Source organism: Taudactylus pleione, unplaced genomic scaffold, assembly GCF_031769625.1.
Source record: "Taudactylus pleione unplaced genomic scaffold, aTauple2 ptg000007l, whole genome shotgun sequence".
In the NCBI taxonomy this organism is placed as follows: domain Eukaryota; kingdom Metazoa; phylum Chordata; class Amphibia; order Anura; family Myobatrachidae; genus Taudactylus; species Taudactylus pleione.
The window spans coordinates 8,956,088-8,972,855 of record NW_028284410.1 but is presented as its reverse complement, the minus strand read 5'-3'; the positions used below and the strand labels follow the sequence as shown (position 1 = coordinate 8,972,855).

At 45.3% G+C, this 16,768-nt stretch overlaps 1 long non-coding RNA gene across 1 annotated transcript in view; it reads right to left on the bottom strand.

The window, feature by feature from the left end:
- LOC148542881 (uncharacterized) overlaps positions 1 to 14,027 on the bottom strand; it is a 37,242-nt gene extending 23,215 nt beyond the window's left edge. The window contains exons 1-2 of the long non-coding RNA XR_015873553.1: positions 13,951 to 14,027; positions 13,133 to 13,203 (exon numbers count right to left, since the gene is read on the bottom strand). This is a non-coding gene — a long non-coding RNA (uncharacterized LOC148542881). The remainder of the gene's footprint in view (positions 1 to 13,132; positions 13,204 to 13,950) is intronic.
- Between the last annotated feature and the right edge of the window lie 2,741 nt (positions 14,028 to 16,768).

The window sequence follows — 16,768 nt, the reverse complement described above, 5'->3', positions numbered from 1 at the left end:
ACCCCAGAAGGGGTTAAGTTGGGAGTGTGGACACACCAGTACTTTTTTATGTTTGTGTACACAACAAGACACACTTGTACACTTCTCTTCTAGTACACTTCTCTTCTCTTCACAGAGTGAGATTGCTGTCATTCACAAAATGGTGGAGCTGCTAATTCACAGAATTGTGTGCTCATTGGAATACACACATACAGTCTATGCAACTGAGGTCTGAGCAGTTATGTGGCTCCCACATCCCACTCAGTGCCCACAATCTTCCCATTCGGTCAACACAAAAATGTCACTATGTTCCAACATCCTTCTCACTCCATACATCCATCTCATTCATTATACGCATTCAGCTTCCCAATTGCTAAAACTATCATACTCTATCTATAAATGTATACTATCTTTGCCTCCATGCTGCTTTAACTTCCCCAATATCTACAGCTGTGTGTTCTCCCAACTGTGCTAGTCTATAAGCCCTAATCCACACCAATTTGTCTTTCCCCATATGTTCCCTGTCTTTCTGCAGCCTTGCCACTGTGTTTCCTTCCATCTGCACCACTGCCTTGCCCCCAGCCACATCACTGTCCCTTATCTCTGCCACACTTTATTCCTCCATCTGCACCACTCTGTCCCCGCAAACGTGCCACATTGTCTTTCCCCTTCCACCCATACCACTCTGTCTTCCCAGCCATTTGCACCAATCTGTCTTCCCCAATCCCTTCTGTTGTGTGTTATCCCATTGTACTAGTCTGTATTCCTCATCCACACCAATCTGGCTTTACCCATCTGCTCTGCTCTGTCTTCCCACATCCATGCCACTCTGTACCCCCCATTCATGTCACTCTGTTCCCCCAAACTGGGCCACTTTGTCTCCCACCCATGTGCACCATTTTCCACCAATCTGCATCACTTTGGCTCACCCCCATCTGTACTGCCTAATCTTCCCCTCTACATGCCATTCTGTCTGCCCCATCCACACCGCTCTGTCTTCTTCCCCCACAGTGGCGTATTTTCATCCCAGATGCCCAGAGGCAAGTTTTAATTTGGTGTCCCCCCTAGAAAAAAGGGAAAATATTTATTGTGCATATCTATCTATTACATAAGCACAAAACACTAATATAAAATAGCCTTAAGCGGGGTGCATATATTGTGGGCAATGGAGGAGGTGCCTCTTCAGTGCTGGCACCCGACAGCAGGCGCATCCATTGTCTCCCTGTTCCCCCATCACCATACTCTTATCCCATTTGCACAGTTCTATGTTCTGCTCAGACCTCAATTCTTTGAATTAGCAGCTCCATTTTGTAAGTGACAACAATCTCACTCTGTGAGAGGGCTGAATCTGCAGTTAACCACATGGTGTCAAAAGATGAATGTGTAATAAAAAAAATTATGTGCCCCCACAGCACAACCAGCATCAAGCTTTGGAGCCCCAGTGCTGGTTGTGCTAAACACAGGAGACAAATGACGCAGGGGTTCCCTGTATAAAGCAAAGCACAACCAGCACCAGGCTAATTAGAGCAAGTCCTGGTTACCGCAATACAGAGGACAAATGATGTAGGGGTCCCCTAAAAATAAACAAAATTCTCCCGTAGAGAATTCTGGAGGGAGGGGACATAGTGTTTAAGGGGCTACACCTCAAAAGCTATTGGGAGGTACAGAGCTGAAATTTGGCAGGGGCTGGTAGAATTGTCGCTCAGTGCTGCAAGCCAAATTTCAGGGCAAAAACATAAAAATTGAGGACTTTGGAGTAATCTAAATTTCCAACTGTCAGCTTTTTCTGACACTCAATTAGGACCACTTTTCTGCTGTTCTCTATGGTGGATTTTTGGGTAGGCATAACTCAGGGTAGGGGGCAAATTCAGACTTGGGGTTTGTTTTATTAGGTAACTATTGTTCAATGGTAGGTGCTTTTGGGGTCTAGGTAATTGAGAAAGTTACAGTATTAAAACTATTACCTTGTGAATCCACCACTATAGAGATAGGAAGTTTCAAATTGATACGCAACCTGAGTAGGAGCCTCCATCGGGTGTACTCACTGTGGCATCACTTGGGTGCACCAAGATGGCAGGACAGTGTGGGCGGTAGCAGCAGATGGGGTTGGGGGAAGAAAGCAGCCGTAACTAATGGCAGTAACCCAGTGGGGCAGCAGACATTAGCTGTGGCCGAGACCTGGGGGCAGCAGACCTTAGCTGTGGCCAGGACTCAGGGGCATAAGTGGCAGTGGTGGAGCAAGCAGAAGGACTCGTGGGAGGTAAGAGAAGATAGATTCAGGCTCAGATCTGAAAGATCCATGATACCTGCATCTGTGTATAAATAAACACAAAAGCACGGATGGGAACAGTGAGACCCGTCTATGCTTCTGTGATAAAAAAAACCTGTGTAAAAAAAAAAAAGTTGTGCCCGCTCCCCAAAAACAACAACCAGCACCGGGCTTTGGAAAGCCAGTACTGGTTGTGCTAAATACAGGGGACAAATGATGTAGGGGACCCCTGTAATAAACAAAAAAAGCGCCAAACTTTTCAGAGCTAGTTCCTAGTTGCCAGAATGTGGGGGACAAATTATGTAGAGGTCCCCTGTATTCGCCACAACCAGCACTGGGCTCTGAGACAGTCCTAGATCAGGAAAACATAGGCAGAAAAATGCATAGGGCCCCCCTGTATTTCCCAGAACCAGCACCGGCCTCTTTCTAGTAGGGGAGTAATGCCACAGCCAGAGGAGCCCTTTCACCGGGCCCCCCAGCCAAAGCATCATCCCCGACCACTAGTCAGCCCAGGCCGGGGATCCTTGGGAAGCAGAGGACACCACCAATAAAGGGGTCCCCCTCCTCAAGGCACCCCAGGCCCAGGCTGATAGCACGGGGCTATCCCCAGCACCCCTGGGCGGTGGGTGCTGGGTTGATTATGTAGTGTAGTGCATATGAAAATATAAATATTGTCTTTTGCAGTAGTACTACAGGTCTCAGTAGGCATTCCCACACAGTGGTACTTGGAGAACCACAAGTACCAGCAGGTAGGGCATTAAGGAACTGCTGGTACCTATAGTACCCCTACAAAAGAAATATTAAAATAAAACAAACAGACACAGTTTTTTAAATTATTTTATTTAGCTGCACCTTCACATGCGGAGCAGCAGCATTTAAGCTCTTTTTCATGGCTGCCGCTTCCCCCAGGACTTCTACAGCATCTTCACCTGGATATCGGTGGCCTTTCAGCTCTTTTTCATGGCCGCCACCCATCCAGGGCTTACACAGCATCTTCTGTCTCTGGCTGCTCTTCCCTGCTGCTTCCCGGCCGAAGGACTGTGAGTGGTCAGACCTCGTGCTGGCTGTTTATAAGCCAGCCAAGGTGGGCTGGGCGATGTCATCGCGAGCTGTGATTGGCTCATGGTGGCAATATTTGAATGTCAAAAATGGTACTGAGGCTCCATTTTTGATAAGGTATGTTCGGTTTTCACCATTTAAGTCAATGTGATTGGCTGAGAGGCGGAACGCTCGCCTCTCACAGCCACTGATTGCTCTGCACCAGGATTTCTGAACTGAAATGCAGGGCAGAGCTGTCATTCGGGTAGTAGTGTTCTCTAAGAACACTACTAAAGTGCAAGGTCCGCGTTTTTTCTTTTTTTTTTTGCCAAGACCCTGGATTGCTTTGAAGAGGACAGATCCATGCATAATAGGAGGTGAGTATGGAATTTTTATTGCATGTAATACATTGGATTGTCTACTGGAGAAGAGGACAGAATGGCTTCAGGGACACTAGGTGAGTATGTGAGATAATGTGTTTGCATATGTGAGTACATGTGTGTGCATGTATGTTCTAATAAAAATTTTAATTTCTAAGGTGTGTGTTGTGTGTTTTTTTAATATTGCTTTTGCTGTGGAAGTACAGGTATCATTAGGCCTGTAATGCCCCGCATGCTGATACTTGTGGTTCTCCAAGTACCAGCATGTGGGGGAGGCTTGCTGGGAACTGTAGTTCCACAGCAAAAGACAATATTTTAACTTTACTTGCACCACACTTTACACAATAAACCAGGCACCAAACGCTCCAGGGGTGTCGGGGATAGCCTCGGGCTATCAGCCTAAGCCTGTGGTGCCCTGGAGAGTGGGACCCCTTTATTGGGGGGCTCCTCAGCTCCCCAGGGATCCCCAGGGTTAGGGGTGATGCTTCAGCTAAGGGGCCTAGCGAAATGGCTCCCCTAGCTGTGGCATCACCTCCCAGCTAGAAAGGGTCTGGTGCTGGTTCTGGTAAATACAGGGAGGCCCTATGCATTTTTCCCCCTGTATTTTCAGAACCAGAGCTGGCTCAGAGAACAGTGCTGGTTGCGCTAAATATGGGGGACCCCTCTGTAATTTGTCCCCCGTATTTTGGAAACCAGGACAAGTTCAGAAAAACCTGGTGCTGGTTGTGCTTAATACGGGGGACTCCTACTTTGTTTTTATCCTGTATTTAGCAAAACCAGTACTGGGTCTCCAAAACCCGGTGCTGGTTGTTTTTTTGGGGGTGGAGCCACACCATTTTTTTTTCTGTATTATTTTTAAACACAGGCAGCCAGTCCTGGTTTTCCTAAAATGCAGGGGACAAATGACATAAGGGTCCCCTGTATTTAAGCTCAACCAACACCGGGCTAGTCAGAACCAGCCCTGGTTGCCAAAATATGGGGGACAAATGATGTAGGGGTCCCACGTAAGTTGCGCAACCAGTATTAGGCACTGATTCGGTCCTGGTTCTGGAAATACAGGGCAGAAAAATTAGTAGGGTCCCCCTGTATTCTCCAAAACCAGCACCAGACTATTTCTAATGGGGGGGCTGATGCCACAGCCAGGGGAGCCCTTTCACTGGGCACCCCAGCCACAGCATCAACCCTGACCGCTAGTCAGTCCAGACCGGAGATCCCTGAGGTGCTGGAGACCCCCCAAAAAAGGGGTCCCCCTCCTCAGGGCACCCCAGGCCTAGGTTGTAAGCCTTGGGCTATACCCAGCACCCCTGGGCGGTTGGTGCCAGGTTGATTGTGTGATGTGGTGCATTTTCAAGAATATTTTCTTTTGCAGGTGAACTATAGGTCCCAGCAAGCCTTCCTGCATGCTAGTACTTGGAAAACCACAAGTACCAGCATGCTGGACATTAGGGCCTACTGCCACCTGTAAAAAAATATTAAAATAACACTTAGCATTCTTCGCCTGGCCGGTGCCAACCTACCAGGGCTTCAGCAACTTCGCCTGGTGGGTGCCAACCACCAGTGCTTCGGCGTATTTGCCTGGTGGGCACCAACCCGCTAGGCCATTGGCTACTTCACCTAGTGGGCGGAAGCCTGTGCCAGCTCTTTTACATTTCTGCCGCCCACTTGGACTTTTGGCATCTGTGCCTGGTGAGCACCAACCTGCTAATGCTTCGGCATCTTCACCTTGTGGGTGACAACGAGCAAGGTCTTCAACGTCTTCACCTAGTGGGCAGCAGCCTGTGTCAGCTCCTTTTCATGGCTGCCTCCCACTAGGACTTCCGGTGTCTTCGCCTGGCGGATGCCAACCCACCAGGCCTTCGGTGTCTTTGCCTAGTTGGCGGCAGCCTGTGTTAGCTCTTTTTCATGGCTGCCTCTCACTAGGACTTCCGGTGTCTTTGCATGGCAGGTGCCAACCCGCCCGGGCTTCGGTGTCTTCACCTAGTGGGTGGCAGCCTATGTTAGCTCTTTTTCATGGCTGACTCCTACTAGGACTTCTGGTGTCTTCGCCTGGTGGGGGCCAACCTGCCTGGGCTTTGGCATCTTTGCCTAGTGAGTGGAAGCCTGTGTTAGCTCTTTTTCATGGCTGCCTCCTACTAGGACTTCTGGTGTCTTCTCTTGGTGGGAGCCAACCCACCAGAGCTTCGACATCTTCAGCTAGTAGGCAGCAGCCTGTATCAGCTCTTTTTCGTGAAAGCCTCCCGCTTGGACTTCCAGTGTCTTCGCCAGATGGGCGCCAACCCACCAGGGCTTTGGCATCTTTGCCTAGTGGATGGAAGCCTGAGTTAGCTTTTTTACATGGCTGCTGCCCACTAGGGCTTCTGGTGTCTTTGCCTGGCAGGTTCCAACCCACCCGGGCTTCGGTGTCTTCGCCTAGTGGGCGGCAGCCTATGTTAGCTCTTTTTCATGGCTGCCTCCTACTATGACTTCTGTTGTCTTCACCTGGTGGGCGCTAACCTGCCAGGGCTTTGGCTTCTTCACCTGGCGGGCGCCAACCCACCAGGGCTTTGTCATCTTCACCTAGTGGGCAGCAGCCTGTGTCAGCTCTTCTTTGTGGCTGCCTCCCACTAGGACTTCCAGCATCTTTGCCTGGTGGGTGTGAAACCACCAGGGCTTTGGCTTCTTCGCCTAGTGGGTGACAGCCTGTGTCAGCTCTTTTTCATGGCTGGCGTCTACAAGGAGTTATGGCATCTTCGCATGGTGGGCGCCAACCCACCAGGGCTTTGGCGTCTTTGCCTCGTGGGTGGCAGCCTGTGTCAGCTCTTTTTTGTTGCTGCCTCCCACTAGGACTTCCGGTGTCTTCGCCAGGTGGGCGTCAACCCACCAGGGCTTCGTCGTCTTCACCTAGTGGGTGGCAGCCTGTGTCAGCTCTTCTTTGTGACTGCCTCCCACTAAGACTTCCAGCATCTTTGCCAGGTTGGCGCCAACCCACCAGCGCTTTGGCATCTTGGCCTAGTGAGCAGAAGCCTGTGTTAGCTCTTATATGTGGCTGCTGCCCTCTAGGGCTTCTGGTGTCTTTGCCTGGCGGGCGCCAACCCACCTGGGTTTTGGTATCTTTGCCTAGTGGGCAGAAGCCTGTGTTAGCTCTTTTATGTTGCTGCCTCCCACTAGGACTTCTTGTGTCTTTGTCTGGTGAGCGCAAACCCACCAGGGCTTTGGCATCTTCACCCAGTGGGAGACAGCCTGTTTCAGCTGTTTTTCATGGCTGCTGCCCTCTAGGATTTATGGCATCTTTGCCTGGTGGGCGCCAACCCACCAGGGTTTCAGCGTCTTTGCCTGGTGGACGCCAACCCACCAGGGCTTCGGCGTATTCGCTTGGCGGGCACCAGGGCTTTGATGTCTTCACCTAGTGGACGGCAGCCTGTGTCAGCTCTTTTTCATGGCTGCCTCCCACTAGGACTTCCAGCATCTTCTCCTGGCGGGCGCCAACCCACCAGGGCTTCGGTGTCTTCGCCTAGTGGGTCGCAGCCCATGTTAGCTCTTTTTTATGGCTGCCTCCCTTTAGAACTTCCAACATCTTCGCCTAGTGGACACCATCCCACCAGGGCTTTGGTGTCTTCGCCTAGTGGGCGGCAGCCATTGTTAGCTCTTTTTCATTGCTACCTCCCACTAGGACTTCTGGTGTCTTCGCCTGGTGGGCATCAACCCACCAGGGTTTTGACATCTTCACCTAGTGGGCGGCAGCCTGTGTCAGCTCTTTTGTGGCTGCCTCCCTCTAGGACTTCCATCGTCTTCGCCAGGCAGGCGCCAACCCGCCATGGCTTCAGCATCTTTGCCTTGTTGGCGGCAGCCTGTGTTAGTTCTTTTATGTGGCCACTGCCCACTAGGGCTTCTGGTGTCTTCGCCTGGTGGCGGACAACCCGCCAGGGCTTCGGTGTCTTCACCTAGTAGGCAACAGCCTGTTTCAGCTCTTTTTCATGGATGCCGCACACTAGGACTAATGGTGTCTTCGCCTGGTGGGTGCCAACCTGCCAGGGCTTCGGCATCTTTGCCTGGTGGGAGCCCACTAACCAGGGATTCTGGCGTCTTCACCTGGGGGGTAGCTGCCACCTCCCCAGGGCTTCTGTGGTCTTTTTCAGGTGCCGCTGCTTTTGAGCCAATTACGGCTTGGGATGTCATCGGCAGCAGCATCCGGCAGCAGTGGGACTGGTGCCTGTTCGGGTGTCGGCAGCGGGCCTGGATCCGAGAGGATCCAAACCCCACCAGGCATACTGCTGAGTACGGCAGCGGTGCTCATTTAAAAGATAGCACCTCAACGCCATTTTTGGAAAGCAAAGATGGCCTCCGCGAGCCGTGAATGGCTAGTGGGGACTGGATCCTCTCAGATTCAGGCCTGCCGCCAACACCCTCACAGCCGCCAGACCCTCCGCCACCACTGGGTCCCGCCGACACTTGCGCCGCCAACACCCATGACCCACTGCCGACACCCGTGCCACCGCCACTGCTGATGTCCCCACAGCCACCTCCATGTCCCCAACATTGCTACCATTGATGTTTTCCAGTGCCACTTTCGCCCACAAGCAACGGCCATCTTGCTGCACTCAAGTGAAGCCACTATGACTACACCTGCTGGAGGCTCCTACTGAGGCTGCGCAACAAGTTGAAAAGTCCTATCTCTACAATGGTGCATTCTTGAGGTAATAGTTTAAAAACTGTAACTTTCTAATTTACCTAAACCCCAAAAGCATGTACCCTGGCACAATAGCTACCTAATCAAACAAACCCCAAGTCTAAATTCACCACCTACCCTGAGTTTTGCCTTCCCAAAAAACCCTCATAAACTATAGCAGAAAAGTGGTCCTAATTGAGAATGTCAGAAAAATTTGACAGTTGGAGCTTTAGATTACTCCCAAATCCTAACTTTTTATGTTTATGCCCTTAAATTTGGCATGCAGCACCTTGCGACAGTTCTACCCACCGTTACCAAATTTTAACTCGGTACATCTTATAATTTTTGACGTGTACCCCCTTAAACACCCTACCCGCCCCTTCGGAATTCTCTATGGAGAAATCTGTTTTTTTAGATGCAGCATTAATATAAGGGCATGACTGTGCCCTTATAATATATATATATATATATATATATATATATACACATACATATATATAATTTTTTATATGTGTATATTTGTGCGTATGTACTGTATATGTACTTTATATGTATTCATCTGTGTGTGTAAATTATTTTTTACATGTTATATATGAATTTCAATATGTACCAGGTTCCCTTAAGTTTGAATATTAGTTCTGGGACTATTTCCATGTGAAACATTTATCTGCAATCATTTGTTCTATTAGCTATATATTCCTGATTTGTTTTCTCCTCTACTTTTTCCTTTATTCATCTATAATAATTTAAAGTATATTTGAATATGTTTTTAAATTTTTTTATACTGGTTTTGAACATGGCTTCTGTTATCAATTGCACGTTTATATAACATTTCTCTGCAATCATGTATATTTCCTTAATTGTTAAATTTGTTTTTGAGCCAATACAGTATAATCCTTCACATTCTGACTACCCTCATTCATTCAACACTGCCTGAGGAAGTGGCCAGGTGCTGTGAAATGCATTGCAGTTTTAAGTTAGAATTAAATTTTTCTTTTATGCTTTATTTTTATTTTATTTAAAAATGTTTTTAATTATTTCTTTTACCATTGTTGTTTACAATAGTGAAAATTATTTAGTTATTTTAAAATTTTGTTGATCCATGACAAAATACAGTTGTATTATGATGCCATTAACCTAACTAACACATGATTTAATTATTGATTATTATTTTTTTTTTTGGTTCATCACTTATTTGCCAATTGCAGCCCATTTGTCAAGTTAGAATAAGAGGCTGTTTGACCACTTATATCTTGAGTGCTGACACTACCTTGATCGTGCCCCCCCTGGCTTTGAGCAGGGCTGAGGGGGCCCAGAGTGCCCCCCTTCTCAGCGTGCAGTGACGCTTCACGGCGCTGCAAATCTTTATTTTTTTCCTGGGAAGGGGGCGTGGCCTCGCCTCCCACGATTAGGCCACACCCCCTATTACCCGGGCTCGCCATGGCTCTAAGCGGGCCTACCCACAGACCCCACAACAGTTCTGAAAGACAGTCTGATGATTCAGCCTCTTACACACAATGATATATCAAACATTGTTTACAGAATATACTTTTAACTGCCAGTCATAATAGAAGTTATCACTTTTTATACCAGGGGTGGGGAACCTTTTTTCTGCCAAGGGCCATTTTGACATCTATAACATTATTTGCGGGCCCAGTGCAGGCCACGCCTACTCCGCTTGATGTCACATTGGAGTGTGGCCACAATCCCTGGTGATTTCAGCAATACATGGAGCATCCTGTGGATACTCCGTGGAGCTGAACTGCAGTGGTGTGATCATCTGAAGTGCCCTAAGGATGCTCCAGGCTGCACTGCTGCATAGATTCTAGTTGAAGTGCACCATTCTAGGCACCCTGCTAGCCAGATTAGGCTAGCAGAAAAAAGCTCAGAGGGCCAGACCAAATTATTATGAGGGCCTGATACTGCCCCCAGGCAGGAGGTTCCCCATCCCTGTTTTATACATTTTTTATGCTAATTATTTAATAAAATCTAGTGAACTATACTAAGACCCATTTCTCACATATTCAACATCTGCTGTTTTTATTGTAGTCAAAACATAGTTACATGGTGTATGATAAATGAATTGGGAAACCCTGTAAAGAAAAATAACAAAATAAAATAACATGATGTTTTTCACACAGAATATACTCTCAGAGGAAAGCCTTACAGTCACTTTTATTTTACCTGTGAACAAGATGGCTTCCAGCTTCCATTTTAAATGAATAGTTAACTATAACATTGTTTCTTGAGGCACAGCAACACTAGCTATTACACAAAATACATCTGCAAGTCCAGAATCTTCTAAGAAAGATCAAGGGTAGCATACAATGCAGGAAAAGGAAAGATGCATTTGGGAAAATAGCCAGAACTTGCTATGTCAGACATGGCAGTCCATAAAAATGTAAAAAGGGAAAATATAGTTTTGACTAGAGAGCACTATGTATAATTTGAGTATTCTAAACTACAATTTCTGTGCTACAATACAACACAATCCTAATAGTGTTACCACCTAATGGGGAGGATTTAACAAAATATATCAATGATGGTTTTGTAGTTGATGACAATAATTCTCCTGCTCCTGAACATAATGATGTAAGGCACTTTATCATCTTATATATCATTCCATTCACTATCAAAAAACATCATCACATATTGCACATATCCATGGAATATCTCTGACAATCATTTACCTAATCATCCAAATGTGTCCTATCCATCACTACCTAAGTTCCTCAACTTCATCTGTAATTCCTGTACCATGTTCAGGTGTCCAGCAAATTCACTTTTGTTATCAACAATATAATTACAACACTCCTGTCCCACCATTGCACAACTACCTCCCCCAGCTGCCAATAACTGTTCCAATGCCAATCTATTTTGAAGTGCTACTGTACTTTCCAAAAGTGTGATAATTTTTCTGACTCAAAGCCACACTGTCAGACTAGTATTTGTTTGTGAGCCCGGTGTCTGATATTCATCTGTGTTGGTGTCTGGAGGCGTGTAATGAAACCTGGCAGGCCTAAGGAGACCTCCTGGCATGTTAATGAAGAACACTTCCCTGATCGGGAATCGAACCCGGGTCTTGGTGAAGAGATGCCGGATCATACCAACTAGACCACCAGTGTCATTGGTGTTGAAGACAAGTTGTTATGTGCAATCAGAGGAAAGTGTAGCATTAGATTGAGCAGGCTGATACTGGATTAATACTGTAGATGTATAGTAAAACCATCTTCTTACTGTAACTGGAATGCTGGAGTGGTAGATCTTGGAAAAGTTTTCACCAGGCTGAAACTGGGTTGTTGTTGTAGTCCAGCATCCAGGAGCACTCAGATGCAGGACTGGATGTAGACAGAACACCGGAATGGGTAGTAGGTGATGTTACCAGGAACGACATAAAATGGAGCCGGAATACTCACCATGTAGTTAGAATGGTGTACACAGGTGAGTTGTAGGTTTGGATAACTGGAACAGGTAGGTATTCTCTGTGCAACTAGTGAGATAGCTGCTTTAGGCATAGTTAGAACCGGATACTGACCGGACACCGTAATGGATAGTGGATGCTGATACCAGGAGCGACATCAATGACGCAGGAAACAGGAACGCTCACCATGCAATGAGAATGGTATAAACAGGAGAGTTGCAGGTTTGGATAGCTGGAACAGGTTGAGATTCTCTGTGCAGCCAGTGGAAAAGCTGCCCCAGGTGTAGCTCACTTGCAGGAATCCATATTGCAGAAGGAAGCAAAACTGAAAAAACTGGATACAAGTAAGCAGCAGGAGCTGAGTATAGCTCACTCAGTATGAACTGAGGTTAGACATTGTACTGGCAATTAAGTAGAGTCAGCTGCTGGGATATATACCCATGGGTTACCTCGGGTAGTTAGAGACAGGTGGTACGGTGAGGCTTGAGGCCTATCAGGCCGAGAAACTCTGAAGCCTGTGCATCTGGGATGTGATAGAGAATGCTGGCAGAATCGGTAAGTGACCCGGCGGCAGGGGAAACAGACCAGGGTTGTGACACACAATGACTTCTCCTACCATATCATCAATCAGATGAATCTTTTCTGCAATGGCTTTTTCTATCAAATACTGTATATGGTTGATAAAGAAAATAAAGTTCCTTCTGTCCTTTATCCGTCTCAAAATCTGAATTCTTTTCACCAGTTCTTTTCAAATTAAAAAGTCCACCTGTAACAATATTATGGTCATAAGGTAGGTTTCTAATATAACAACTCCTTGACAATTCTAACCATAGGTGCTAAATTTGACAGCATTCATTGACCTACTGATCCCAGTGTCTACCATTTGTAGGTCCCAACACAACATAACCAATAAAATCCTATTTTAAGTGCACAAACTTACCATGGTTGATTGGAAAATACACAAAAAATTGTCTGGTTTGATATCCAAGATGAGAACCACAAGAACTCTTATCCATTTCACAGCAATTTAAAAAATATATGATCACTAACAACACACTTATATGTTATTTTAAACTGTCATTGTTATGTTCTGTATGTATTTCAAAATAGGATATCAACAATATTGCTACTGGGAATCAGAATACATATGGAACTTTCATGACTTTATACAAAATCTTCAGTTTTACGGCTTCTACAACGTTTGTTCCATGAGGTCGAATAGGTTATTTGTTTCTGCTCAAACCAACAATCTGATGTAGCGCCCCAATCTAAACAATCAAATTTCAGAGCATCTATGATGTCTATTCGGTGTGCAGCCAAAGGTATTCCTGCTTGTGTGTTCAAGGGAAGGTGTGTACAAACCCAACAATCTGTCCTGCTTGAGGCTTTTGCAACCTTACCATACACCTCCATAACCAAGGTAACTGTAGGGAGTTTTGCATCATGTTTATTCTGCAGTTCTCTCTTCCTCCTGCAAAAAAATGCATTGGTTAAAAATATCTTTTCCCACATTTATGTTTCAGTGGTTTGGTACTCCAATGCTCGATTGCTCAATGTTTAAATCAAAATGTATTCTTGCTATGATGTCATTAACTTTGTCATTAGCAGCTACTGTAACTTATACTGTCTTTTGATATCAGTTGTAGCTGGAGGGAATACAAAATACACAATACAGTCCAGGTTACAAGAAAAGTCCAAAAATCAATGTACCTCCTTAAGCTGGCCACACACTAGACCAACTTACATCCAACCAGCCAACTTGTTGATTGGTTGGAATGAAAATCTGGTAACGTATAGGAGTAAATGATGGTCAGCAATTTGCTCCTAAATGCCAGAAAACAGATGAAAATGGTCGTTTAGACAAGTTTGTTAAATGTTTGATCTAAACTATTTGTTCAAACAGCAGTTTTGGTCCAATTTCCAGCTTTTGAGAGCAAATTGCTGATTGTATTCCTTACCAGATTTTCATTCCAACCAATCAACTAGTTGGCTGGTTGGACAGATAATCTTTATATGTGTGGCCAGCTTAAGTCCATTATCTGTCTTGGGGCCAATCAACATGTCTTTGGAAAATATCTCTGCAAAAAATTGCTGAAAAAAATATAAACTTTTAGTTAAGTCGCTGTGACTTAGGCAGGTAGAATATTTGAGGTTTTAAGTATATCTTCTGTTCCCTCCTGTTACCAGGAAGCTGTTAATTCAAAGACTATCTTCTTACAATGCAATGCGTGAGTCCAGGTAGATCTTTCTCCAACTTTCACAGCTGTTTCTGGTCCTGATTGCAGAGAGTTCATCACCTCATCTCCTGGTTGAAGAGAATGACAATCTCCCCTGACTGCAGCTGGTTGTATGTCTAGTTGCTGAATCTATTTCAATTGGTTGCTGAAAGAAATAAGAAAGTTCACAGTCAAATAATTTCCTTGACTTTGATAAAAATGAGATACAATAACATTAGGTAATTTCCCAAACAAGATCTCATTAGGTAAAATGTTCAGTTTTCCTCTAAATGTCTTTATAGCATGAGACACCAGGGGCAAGACATGTGATTCTGTCAATCTTTAGTGAGTGCTTTAAGTTCTTCCAGTTGTGCTGAATGTGGTGGTGGTATATCTTCACTAAATACAGTTTCATGATCATTAAAAACTGTTTACCCTGACTGCAGTTCTCCAGTGTCTGTATATGACATCTGCCATCTACATGCTGACATCTGCCAACTGTGAAAAAATAAAACACAATACTGCAGCCAGACTTGAAACTGTCTCTATTACTGTCTTCTGACATTGAACTTGTAAGATGTAATAAATAGATTTAAACCCTGCATGTTCAATCCCTTTGATTATACTTTGAGTAAGTACTGTATCAAATAGGGGAAGAAGCAGAATGTTTGGAGATTTTTTCAGATTGTTACACCGATTTTCATGATTGCCTAGTATTGCATTTTGTTCTTTCACAGTTAAGCAATGTTGTCACAGCATGTGGCACCAATACTTTCAACAGGCATCCTATCCTAGTTTCAGCTGATTCCAAAGAAAAAAAAGCTTCAGCAACAACTTTCAAACACACCGGCAAAGCCCTAACAACTAGAGATGAGTGGGTCTGGTTCTCAGATAACCGGACCCACCGGAACTTGCAGATCCTAGGCAAGAACCGAGTCTGGCTCGGGTTTTCCCGCCTGACTCGGATCTCAAAACGAGGCAAAACGTCATCCTACTGCTGTCGGATTCTCGCGGGTTTTGGATTATATAAAAGTCCCCACGATCAGTTCCATTTTCACACTGGCTGTGTAGAGTGTAATGAACGAATGTGCTGTGTCCAACCAAGAGCTGCTGTATCTGTCCAGGGCAGGGGCTGCTGTGTCCATCCAGTGGTGGGATTGCTGTGTCCATCCATGGGCAGTGGCTGCTGTGTCATTCTCGGGGCTGCTGTGTCCATCCAGGGGTTGTTGTGTCCATCTAGGGCAAGGGCTGCTGTGTCCATCCAGGGGCTGCCAAGTCCATCCAGGGCAACGGTTGCTATATCCATCCAGGGGTTTCTGTGTCCATCCAGGGGCAGGGGCTGCTATGTCCAACCAGGGGCTGTTGTATCTGTCCAGGGCAGGGGCTGTTGTGTCCATCCAGTGGTGGGATTGCTGTGTCCATCCATGGGCAGTGGCTGCTGTGTCATTCTCGGGGCTGCTGTGTCCATCCAGGGGTTGTTGTGTCCATCTAGGGCAAGGGCTGCTGTGTTCATCCAGGGGCTGCCAAGTCCATCCAGGGCAACGGTTGCTATATCCATCCAGGGGTTTCTGTGTCCATCCAGGGGCAGGGGCTGCTATGTCCAACCAGGGGCTGCTGTGTTCATCCAGGGGTTGTTGTGTCCATCTAGGGCAGGGGCAGCTGTGTCCATCCAGGGGCTGCTGTGTTCATGCAGAACAGGGGCTGCTGTGTTCATCCAGGGGTTTCTGTGTCCATCCAGGGGCAGGAGCTGCTGAGTCAAACCAGGAGTGTTCTGTCCATCCAAGGATGCCCAGTTTATAAAAAAAATAAAAGCTAATAATTATATAATTAATACCAAAATAATATAGATTTTTTTTGTGCTGTACCCAAGTGTACTATATTATTATTTTTTTTGTACTGTGATGCTGTCTGTCAGACCACAGTGTAATATTCATACATGTATTGTTTGTGACACTGTAAGTGGTTGATGCAGTATATAATAAATATTGTGACACTGTAAGAGGAAAATGCAGTGTATTTGTAAAAAATATTGACCCTGTTATTGGAAATGCACTGTATTCGTAAAAAATATTGTGACACTGTAAGTGAAAAACCCAGTGCATTTGTAAAAAATATTGTCACACTGTAAGTGGGAAATGCAGTGCATTCATAAAAAAATAGTGTCACAATATTTTTTACGAGTACACTGTGTTCCACCTAACAGTGTCAATAAGTGGAAAATGCAGTGTACTCATAAAAAATATTGACGCTGATAGTTGGAAACGCAATGTATTTGTAAAAAATATTGTGACACTAAGTGGAAAACGCAGTGTTTTCATAAAAAATGTTGACACTGTTAGTGGAAACACAGTGTATTAATAAAAAATGTTGTGACACTAAGTGGAAAACCCAGTGTACAAATATTGACACTGATAGTGGAAAACGCAGTGTATTCATAAACAAATATTGTGACACTAAGTGGAAAATGCAGTGTATTTGTAAAAAATATTGACACTAAATATTGTGACACTGTAAGTGGAAAACGCAGAGTATTTATAAAAATTATTGACACTGTTAGTGGAAATGCAGTGTATTCATAAAACATATTGCTACACTGTAAGTGGAAAGCACAATGTATTCATAAAAATATTGTGACACTTTATTTCATTAATACCACAGTGTAATATTTAAAATTGGTACAAATTGACGTGTGTGCTGTACCCAACTTCATTTGTGTTTGTTGATATGGAGAATGATCAGTTAAGAGGAGAGCAGGAACCACATACTAGTGCTGGAGCAGCTGCCAGTGCCACAAGTCATGACAATACTAGTCCATCTACA